Below are 10,661 nucleotides of genomic sequence, written 5' to 3' on the forward strand. Positions count from 1 at the left end.
TTTTGGGCGTTAAACGCCCAGCCAAGTACCCTGGCTGGCGTTTAAAAGCCAGTTTTCCTTCTTCACTGGGCGTTTTGAACGCCCAGCTTTTTCTGTTTGATTCCTCTGCTGAATGTTCTGAATCATCAATTCTCTGTATTATTGACTTGAAAAGACATAGTTTTGAAAAATTTTTTGAATTTTTAATGATGAGAAACAATAAAAATGCAACTAAGATCAAATAAACAATGCATGCAAGACACCAAACTTAAAAATTTTCATATAAGAGACACTAACAAATTGAGAATGCATATGAGAAACAACAAAACACACAAAACAAGAGAATTTAAAGATCAGAGCAATGAAATCATCAAGAACAACTTGAAGATTAATGAAGAACATATTGCATGTTTTCGAAAAATGCAAGAAGAATGCAATTGACACCAAACTTAAAAATTGATACTAGACTCAAACAAGAAACATAAAATATTTTTTGATTTTTATGATTTTATAAATTTTTTTGTGATTTTTGAAACTTATATGGAAAAAGAAAATAAAGAGATTCAAAAATTTTAAAGAGAATTCCATGAATCATGCAATGTTAGTCTAAAGCTTCAGTCTAAAAAGATTAGACATGTTTGGCCAAGCTTCAGCAGGACATTACATTCAGCAGCTAAATTGATGAGAATCAATAAGCTTTTGTGATGCTAAGAACATCACCTTGAAACTCTAGAATTCATTCTTAAAAATTCTGAAAAGTACCTAATCTAAGCAACAAGATGAACTGTCAGTTGTCCAAACTCGAACAATCCCCGGCAATGGCGTCAAAAACTTGGTATGCGAAATTGTGATCATCAACAATGGCGCCAAAGGACTTGGAGCTCTCAAACGTGAATCACACTTTGTCACAATTCCGCACAACTAACCAGCAAGTGCACTGGGTCGTCCAAGTAATACCTTACGTGAGTAAGGGTCGATCCCACGGAGACTGTCGGCTTGAAGCAAGCTATGGTCACCTTGTAAATCTCAGTCAGGGTAATTCAGATGGTGATGAAGAATTGATAATTAAAAGATAAATAAAACATAAGATAAAGATAGAGATACTTATGTAATTCTTTGGTTGGAATTTCAGATAAGCGTATGAAGATGCTTTGTTCCTCCTGAACCTCTGCTTTCTTATTGCCTTCTTCCAATCATTCATACTTCTTTCCATGGCAAGCGTTATGTTGGACATCACCGTTGTCAATGGCTACTTCCCGTCCTCTCAGTGAAAACGTTCCAAATGCGCTGTCACCGCACGGCTAATCATCTGTCGGTTCTCGATCATGTCGGAATAGGATCCATTGATCCTTTTGCGTCTGTCACACGCCCCACAATCGCGAGTTTGAAGCTCGTTACAGTCATCCCTTCCCAGATCCTACTCGGAATACCACAGACAAGGTTTAGACTTTCCGGATCTCAAGAATGACCGCCAATAATTCTAGCCTATACCACGAAGGTTCCAATCCTAGATTAGAAACCCAAGAGATACGCATTCATGCCATTGCTAGTAGAACATAGGTGGTTGTCAGGCACATGTTCATAGGTGAGAATGATGATGAGTGTCACGGATCATCACATTCATCAAGTTGAAGAACGAATGAATATCTTGGAGAAGAAATAGACTTGAGTTGAATAGAAAAATAATAGTACTTTGTATTAATTCATGAAGAACAGCAGAGCTCCACACCTTAATCTATGGTGTGTAGAAACTCCACCGTTGAAAATACAAAAGTGATAATGGTGTAAGCATGGCCGAATGGCCAGCACCCAAGGTCTAGGGAATAAACGTCCAAAGATTCTTCATAATACAATAGCAAAAGGTCCTATTATAGTGAACTAGTAGCCTAGGGTTTACAGAAATAAGTAATTAATGCAGAAATCTTTTTCCAGGCCCACTTGGTGTGTTCTTGGGCTGAGCATTGAAGCTTCCATGTGTAGAGACTTTTCTTGGAGTTAAACGCTAGCTTTTGTGCCAGTTTGGGCATTTAACTCCAGCTTTTGTGCCAGTTTTGGAGTTAAATGCCAGAATTCTTGAGCTGACTTGGAACGCCAGTTTGGGCCATCAAATCTCGGGAAAAGTATAAACTATTACATATTTCTGAAAAGCCCAGGATGTCTACTTTCCAACGCAATTGAGAGTGCGCTAATTAGGCTTCTGTAGCTCCAGAAAATCCACTTTGAGTGCAGGAAGGTCAGAATCCAACAGCATCTGCAATCCTTTTTCAGCCTCTGAATCAGATTTTTGCTCAGGTCCCTCAATTTCAGCCAGAAAATACCTGAAATCACAGAAAAACACACAAACTCATAGTAAAGTCCAGAAGAGTGATTTTTATTTAAAAACTAATAAAAATATAATAAAAACTAATTAAAATATACTAAAAACATACTAAAAACAATGCCAAAAAGCGTATAAATTATCCGCTCATCAACTTACATACTGGTGGCAGTAGACTATGTATCTAAATGGGTAGAGGCAATTGCCACATCCACTAATGATACTAAGACAGTGCTGAAGTTCCTCCAGAAGCATATCTTCAGCAGATTTGGTGTCCCTAGAATACTAATCAGTGATGGAGGGACTCATTTCTGCAATAAACAGCTTGACTCTGCTCTGATTCGATATGGAATTAACCACAAAGTGGCAACTCCATATCATCCACAGACAAATGGGCAGGCTGAAGTCTCAAATAGAGAACTAAAACGAATCCTGGAACAGACTGTAAGTACCCATAGAAAGGATTGGGCAAGGAGTCTGGATGATGCTCTATGGGCATACAGAACTGCATTCAAAACTCCTATAGGGACCTCTCCATACCAGCTTGTGTATGGAAAAGCTTCTCACCTGCCAGTGGAACTGGAACACAAAGCCTACTGGGCAACCAGATTCCTAAACCTTGATGCCAAGTTAGCTGGAGAGAAAAGATTGCTCCAGTTGAATGAGCTAGAGGAATTCAAACTCAATGCTTTCGAAAATGCAAAAATTTACAAGGAGAAAGCAAAAAGGTGGCATGACAAGAAACTATCATCCAGAGTCTTTGAGCCAGGATAGAAGGTTCTGCTGTTTAACTCTAGGCTCAGATTATTCCTTGGGAAATTAAAATCCCGGTGGAGGGGTATGTGATTACAAGTGTGTCACCATATGGATATGTAGAGCTTTAGGATATTGACTCTGACAAAAAGTTCATTATTAATGGACAGAGAGTAAAGCATTATCTTGAAAGCAATGTTGAGCAAGAATTCTAAAAACTGAGACTAGATTAAAGCTCAGTAAAGTCCAGCTAAAGAAAATAAAGAAGCGCTTGCTGGGAGGCAACCTAGCCATTAGCAAAGTTTATTTGTTGTTTAAATAATAATTATAGGAGTTTGATATAAATTCTTTTCAAGGTTAATTATCAATTGCAGGAGTTCACATAGTTACAGAAGGATTCAGAGCATAAAGCAGAGAAAAGGAGCTCACTGGCATGAAAACGCCAGTAAGGGGTATTTTGGGCATTAAACGCCAGAATGGGTACCATTCTGGGTGTTTAACGCCAGTAAAGATACCTTCCTGGGTGTTAAACGCCAGAATGGGCACCATTCTGGGCGTTTAACGCCAGAGTTACAGCATCCTGGGCATTTAGAAAAACGCCCAGTGATAAAGATTTCTGGCGTTTAACGCCAGCCAGGGTACCTGGCTGGGCGTTAAACGCCCACAATGGCCAACATATGGGCGTTCAACGCCAGAATGGATACGATTCTGGGCGTTTAATGCCAGAAAAGGTAGGGGGAGGAGATTTTGCTTCCACTTCAAATTTTATCAAACTTTCATGTTTTAATTCATAATTTTCTGCATAAACATGTTACAAATTTTCATCACTCACACTCAATTTTCAAAAATTTAATAATATTCTAAATCCCTTTTCAATTTTCTTTCAAATCCTTTCCAAATCTTTTTCAAAAACTCATTTATCTTTTCAATTCCTTTCCAAATCTCTTCCAACTCATTATATCTTCTTTTAATTCTTAGATGCATCAACAAATTTTCAGATTTAACTTCTTTATATCTTTTTTATATCTTTTGAATTTTAAAATCTCATCTTTTTCATATCATGATTCATTTTTTTTACCAATCATATCTTTCTATCATATCTTTTTCAAAATTCTCGAAATCCCACTCCTCCACTTTAAATACACGTTCGGCCACCCCCTCTCCTCCACAACTCGAATTTGACTCTCCTCCTATTCCTCTCATTTCCTTTCTTTTGCTTGAGGACAAGCAAACCTCTAAGTTTGGTGTATTTTTCCGTGATCACCGAGCTAAGACTCATTAAGATCATGGCTCCTAAGGGAAAACAAACCACTTCAAGAGGCAAGAAAGAGAATACTCCAAAGCCACTTTGGAATCAAGAGAGGTTCTTAACCAAAGAACATGCAGACCATTACCACAAAAATAATGGGTCTGAGGTCAGTGATCCCGAAAGTTAAATTCGATCTGAAAGAAGAAGAATATTCGGAGATCCAAGAGCAGATTCAAAACAGAGGCTGGGAAATTCTAGTTAATTCTGAGACAAAGGTGGGAAGAAACATGGTTCAGGAATTCTACCAAATCTATGGCTGACAGATAAGCAGAGAATGGCTGGAACTGCCTTCCATACCTTTCGAACTATGGTCAGAGGGAGGATTATTTACTTCCACCTTGACAAAATAAGAGAGGTCTTCAAGCTGCCTCAACTGCAAGATGATCCAGAATCCTTTAATAGGAGAATGGTGAGAGTAGATAAGCATTTGGACCAAGTTCTATAGGACATATACCTCCCTAGAACTAAGTGGATAACCAACTCAAAAGGTGTCCCAAACCAACTCAAGAGAGGAGATCTCAAACCAGTCGCTAGGGGCTGGTTGGACTTCATTGGGCATTCTATACTTCCCACTAGCAACCGCTCTGAGGTCACTGTCAAAAGAGCAGTGATGATTTATTGCATTATGCTGGGAAACAAAGTGGAGATTCATCATCTAATTTCTTGTGAGATCTACACAATTGCAAATAAGAACTCCACTGAAGCCAAATTGGCTTACCCAAGCTTAATCTCTCTGCTATGTAAAGATGCTGGGGTGAAGATGGGAGTAGATGAGTTCATCCCAGTCAAGCACCCAATCACCAAGAAGTCAATGGAAGGAAAACAAGTGCAAGATAACTCCATCAAAAGGAGGGCGTAGGAGTTCCTCCCAGAAATCCCTCATATTGACTACTGGACCCGCCTAGAAGCATCTGTCACCAAGCTGCAAGAAGCTATGGATCAACTTAAGGAGGAACAGCAAAATCAAAATAGCATGCTTTGCAAATTGCTTAAGGAGCAAGAAAAGCAAGGGGCGTGAGCTACAGGAGCTAAAGCGCCAGAAGCTGTCCCTTGAAGAGCCAGGCGTCCTACAAATTGAAGGAGCACTTGCCTCTCCCAATGCAGGTTGTTGAGTCCTAACTCTGTGATAACTTTTGTTATTAGAGATCTATTTTAAGAGTTACATGAGCATTAGTATTAGAGTCATTTATTTTTATGTCTTTAATTTCCTTTCTTTTATTATTATTTGTTTGTTTTTATGCTTATTTCATGTCTTATTTCTATTCCATAATCAATAAAATTTAGAGTATATGTCTTAAAGCTATGAATAATCCCATAAATCCCTCACCTTTCTTAAAAGAAAAATATTTTTATTTGAAAAAGAATAATAAGTACATGAATTTCGAATTATATCTTGAAAATAATCTAATTATTTTGATGTGGTGGCAATACTTTTTATTTTCTGGATGAATGCTTGAACAATGTATATTTTTGATATTATTGTTTACGAATGTTAAAACTGTTGGCTCTTGAAAGAATAAGGAAAAAGGAGAAATGTTATTGATAATCTGAAAAATCATAAAATTGACTCTTGAAGCAAGAAAAAGCAGTGAATATAAAGCTTGCGAAAAAAAATTTGGCAAAAAAAAAAGAGAAAGAAAAAGAAAAAGTAAGCAGAAAAAGCCAATAACCCTTTAAACCAAAAGGCAAGGGTAAAAAGGATCCAAGGCTTTAAGCATTAATGGATAGGAAGACCCACAGGAATAAAATCCTGGCCTAAGCGGCAAAATCAAGCTGTCCCTAACCATGTGCTTGTGGCATGAAGGTCCAAGTGAAGAGCTTGAGACTGAGTGGTTAAAGTCATGGTCCAAAGCAAAAAGAGTGTGCTTAAGAACTCTGGGCACCTCTAATTGGGGACTCTAGCAAAGTTGAGTCACAATCTGAAAAGGTTCACCCAGTTATGTGTTTGTGGCATTTATGTATCCGGTGGTAATACTGGAAAACAAAGTGATTAGAGTCACGGCCAAGACTCATAAAGTAACTGTGATCAAGAATCAACACACTGAACAAGGAGAATTAATAACACTATCTAAATTCTGAGTTCCTATAGATGCCAATCATTCTGAACTTCAAAGGATAAAGTGAGATGACAAAACTATTCAGAAGCAAAAAGGATACAAGTCCTGCTCATCTAATTGGAACTGAGCTTCATTGATATTTGAAATTCATTGTATATTCTCTTCTTTTTATCCTATTTTTTTTAGTTGCTTGGGGACAAGCAACAATTTAAGTTTTGTGTTGTGATGAGCGGATAATTTATACCCTTTTTGACATTGTTTTTACATAGTTTTTAGTATATTTTAGTCACTTTTTATTATATTTTTATTATTTTTTATTCAAAAATCACATTTCTGGACTTTACTATGAGTTTGTGTGTTTTTCTATAATTTCAGGTAAATTCTGGTTGAAATTGAGGGACCTGAGCAAAAATCTGATTTAGAGGCTGAAAAAGGACTGCAGATGCTGTTGGATTCTGACCCTCCTGCACTTGAAAGGACTGCAAACTGGCGTTTAAACACCAGCTCCTTACCTTTTTCTGGCGTTAAACACCAGAACTGGCATAAAAGTTGGAGTTAAACGCCCAAACTGGCACAAAAGCTGGAGTTCAACGCCAGGAATAGCCTATGCACGTGAAAGCTTCAGTGCTCAGTCCAAACACACACCAAGTGGACCCCAGAAGTGGATTTCTGCACTATCTATCTTAGCTTACTCATTTTCTGTAAACCTAGGTTAATAGTTGAGTATAAAAACTACTTTTAGAGATTTATTTTGTACCTCATAACATTTTACATCTGAATTTTGTATCTTCTACAGCATGAGTCTCTAAACTCCATAGTTGGGGGGTGAGGAGCTCTGCTGTGTCTTGATGGATTAATGCGATTACTACTGTTTTCCATTCAATCACGCTTGTTTCTATTCTAAGATATTCACTCGCACTTCAACATGATGAATGTGATGATCCGTGACACTCATCACCATTCTCAACCTATGAACGCGTGCCTGACAACCACTTCCTTTCTACCTTAGATTGAGTGTGTATCTCTTGGGTTTCTGGTTCACGAGTTTGATTGCCGCTCCTGACAACAGAGCATTCAAATCTGTGAGATCAGAGTCTTTGTGGTATAAGCTAGAATCAATTGGCAGCATTCTTGAGATCCAGAAAGTCTAAATCTTGTCTGTGGTATTCCAAGTAGGATCCGGGAAGGGATGACTGTAACGAGCTTCAAACTCACAAATGTTGGGCGCAGTGACAGTGTGCAAAAGGATCAATGGATCTTACTCCAACACTAGTGAGAACTGACAGATGATTAGCCCTACGAAACCCATAGCTGGACCATTTTCACTGAGAGGACGGATGGTAGCCATTGACAACGGTGATCCACCAACATACAGCTTTCCATGGAAGGAGCCTTGCGTGCGTGAAGAAAAAGACAGTAGGAAAACAGAGATTCAGAAGACAGAGCATCTCCAAAACCTCAACCTGTTCTCCATTACTGCATAACAAGTATTATTTAATCCATGTTTTTTTACTCATTCCAATTAAAACTGAGAATTATTATTGATATCCTGACTAAGAGTTACAAGATAACCATAGCTTGCTTCAAGCCGACAATCTCCGTGGGATCGACCCTTACTCACGTAAGGTATTACTTGCTGGTTAGTTGTGCGGAATTGCAAAAGTGTGATTGTGATTTCGTGCACCAATATACCTAACAACTCAATATCCAACATCAAAACAAAAAATAGCTAGGGTTTAGGACTCTCATCGTACCCACAGACTAAACGAACTAAATCCGTTAAGCTCCACAAGCTAAATTGAACCTAGAGCACCAAATCAAGCAAAATTTCAACAAGGTTCCCTTTAATTTTTGAAAATTAAGGGATAGAGAGGCTGGGGTGAGATTGAGGCTTACCTATAAAATTGATCCAAGAAAGTGGTAAAGCTCGATACGGTGGACGCGTGGCCGCAAACGGTACGGCGATCTGAGATTTGATGAAGGAATTCTGGTAGTTTGTGGTGGAGGTTAGGGTTTTGGAAGCTCTCCTCTTCCCCTTCCAACTATGGCAGCATGGATGAAAAGAGAAGGGAAAGGGAAGCTGTGTCTTCTTTAAGTGATGGGTCCGGTTGGGCCCACAGGCCCAGTTCAGGCCTGGTTCAACCGGTTCGGCCTGTCTGGCCCAATCTTGGGCTGAATTCTTTGAAATTAATGTCAAAATTCTCGTTTTAAAGAGTTCTATCCTATTTTAATATAAGATTTTCATTTCTAATTTTCCTTGTTAAAATTCAATTTATTGACTAATTATTTACTAATTTTAGCGGGGTTTACATCCTACCCACCTAATTAAGAATTTTGTCCTCAAAATTCAGATTCAGATACCTGAAAAGAGGTGTGGGTAGTCCTTCCGCATATCTGACTCAAGCTCCCAAGTATGCTCTTCAATACCAGCTCGACTCCAAGCTAGTTTCACTAATGAGACCTCCTTTCCGTGTAACTGCTTGATACTGGTGTTATCAATCCTAACTGGGGTTATTGGAAGCGTCAGATCTTCTCTTACTTGAACTGATTCCAGTTCCAGGACATGACTTGGATCAGAAGTGTATTTACAAAGCTACGATACATGAAACATGTCGTGCAGGTTCGAAAGATGCGGCGGTAAGATGATCCTATAAGCCACTGGTCCAATTCTTTTCAGGATCTCAAACAGTCCAATGTAATGGGGATTCAGTTTCTTTGTCTTAATGGGTCTTCCCACTCCGGTGGTTGGAGTAACTTTCAGAAAGACATGCTCTCCTTCCTTAAACCCCAAAGGCTTCTGCCTTTGATTAGCATAGCTTTTCTGACGAATTTGAGCTATAAGCATTCGGTTACGGATTTTCTTTATCTACTCTGTGGTTTCAATTGTCATTTCAGGCCCTAACAAGCTCCTTTCTCCAGCTTCATACCAGCATAGCAGATATTGACATTTCCTACCATATAGAGCCTCATACGGAGCCATTCCGATGTTCGCATGGTAGCTGTTGTTATAAGAAAACTCCACTAAGGGCATATATCGATCCCAGCTTGCCAGCTAGTCCAAAACACAAGCTCTCAGCATGTCCTCCAAAGTTTGGATTGTTCTTTCTGACTGACAATCTATTTGAGGGTGATATGCAGTGCTTAGACTCGATTTAGTGCCAAATGCTTGCTGAAAGGCTCCCCAGAACCTTGAGGTGAATCGAGGATCCCTGTCGAATATAACAGTTGAAGGTACGTCGTGTAATCTCACAATTTCCTTAATGTATAGCCGTGCTAACTCCACCATTGTACAACTTATCCAAATGGAGAGGAAGTGAGCCGACTTGGTCAGCCGATCCACAACCACCCAAATGGCATCACAACCCGTTCGAGTTCTAGGTAAACCCAACATGAAGTTCATTGCAATACTCTCCCATTTCCACTGTGGAATCTCCAAAGGCTGAAGGGTTCCTGATGGTCTCTGATGTTCAATTTTAACTTTCTGGCAAGTTAGGCACTTGGAAACTTGCAACGCCATATCATTTTTCATCCTTGGCCACCAGAACATTGTCTTCAAATCTTGATACATCTTGGTGCTTCCCGGATGGATTGAGAATCCGCTCTTATGAGCTTCCTTCAAGATGTTTTGTCGCAAATCTCCGATATCCGGCACAATAATCCAGTCTTTAAACCTCCATAAACCATCCTTATCTTCTGACACTCTCCAATGTTTGCCTTGCTCAATTGCCAGCAAAACCTTATACAACTATTTGTCATTCTGATGAGCTTTTAGGAGTTCATCTTTGAAATCACTTGAAATCCGTAGCTGACTTAAGCATAAGGTCCCAAACTCTTCTCTGACTCCCAATTTCAACCCTTGGAATCCAAGCAGTGTATAAAGACTTCCGACTCAAGGCATCCGCCATAACATTCACCTTTCCAGGATGGTAGTTCAACTCGAAGTCATAGTCTTTTAGAAGCTCCATCCATCTCCTCTGACGCATATTCAGCTCTTTCTACTCAAAGAGGTACTTGTAACTCTTGTGGTCTTAGAAAACTTGAAACTTAATGCCGTAGAGATAGTGTCTCCAGATCTTTAGAGCAAATACTACAGTAGTAAGTTCTAAGTTGTGAGTCGGATAATTCATCTCATGCGGCCTTAACTGCCGTGAGGCATATGCCACGATCTTACGGTGCTGCATCAGCACGCACCTTAAACCCTTCAGCGATGCATCACAGTACACTTCGAATGGTTCACTCGGCTAAG

Source organism: Arachis ipaensis, chromosome B6 (genome assembly GCF_059453495.1).
Source record: "Arachis ipaensis isolate K30076 ecotype BB chromosome B6, ASM5945349v1, whole genome shotgun sequence".
In the NCBI taxonomy this organism is placed as follows: domain Eukaryota; kingdom Viridiplantae; phylum Streptophyta; class Magnoliopsida; order Fabales; family Fabaceae; genus Arachis; species Arachis ipaensis.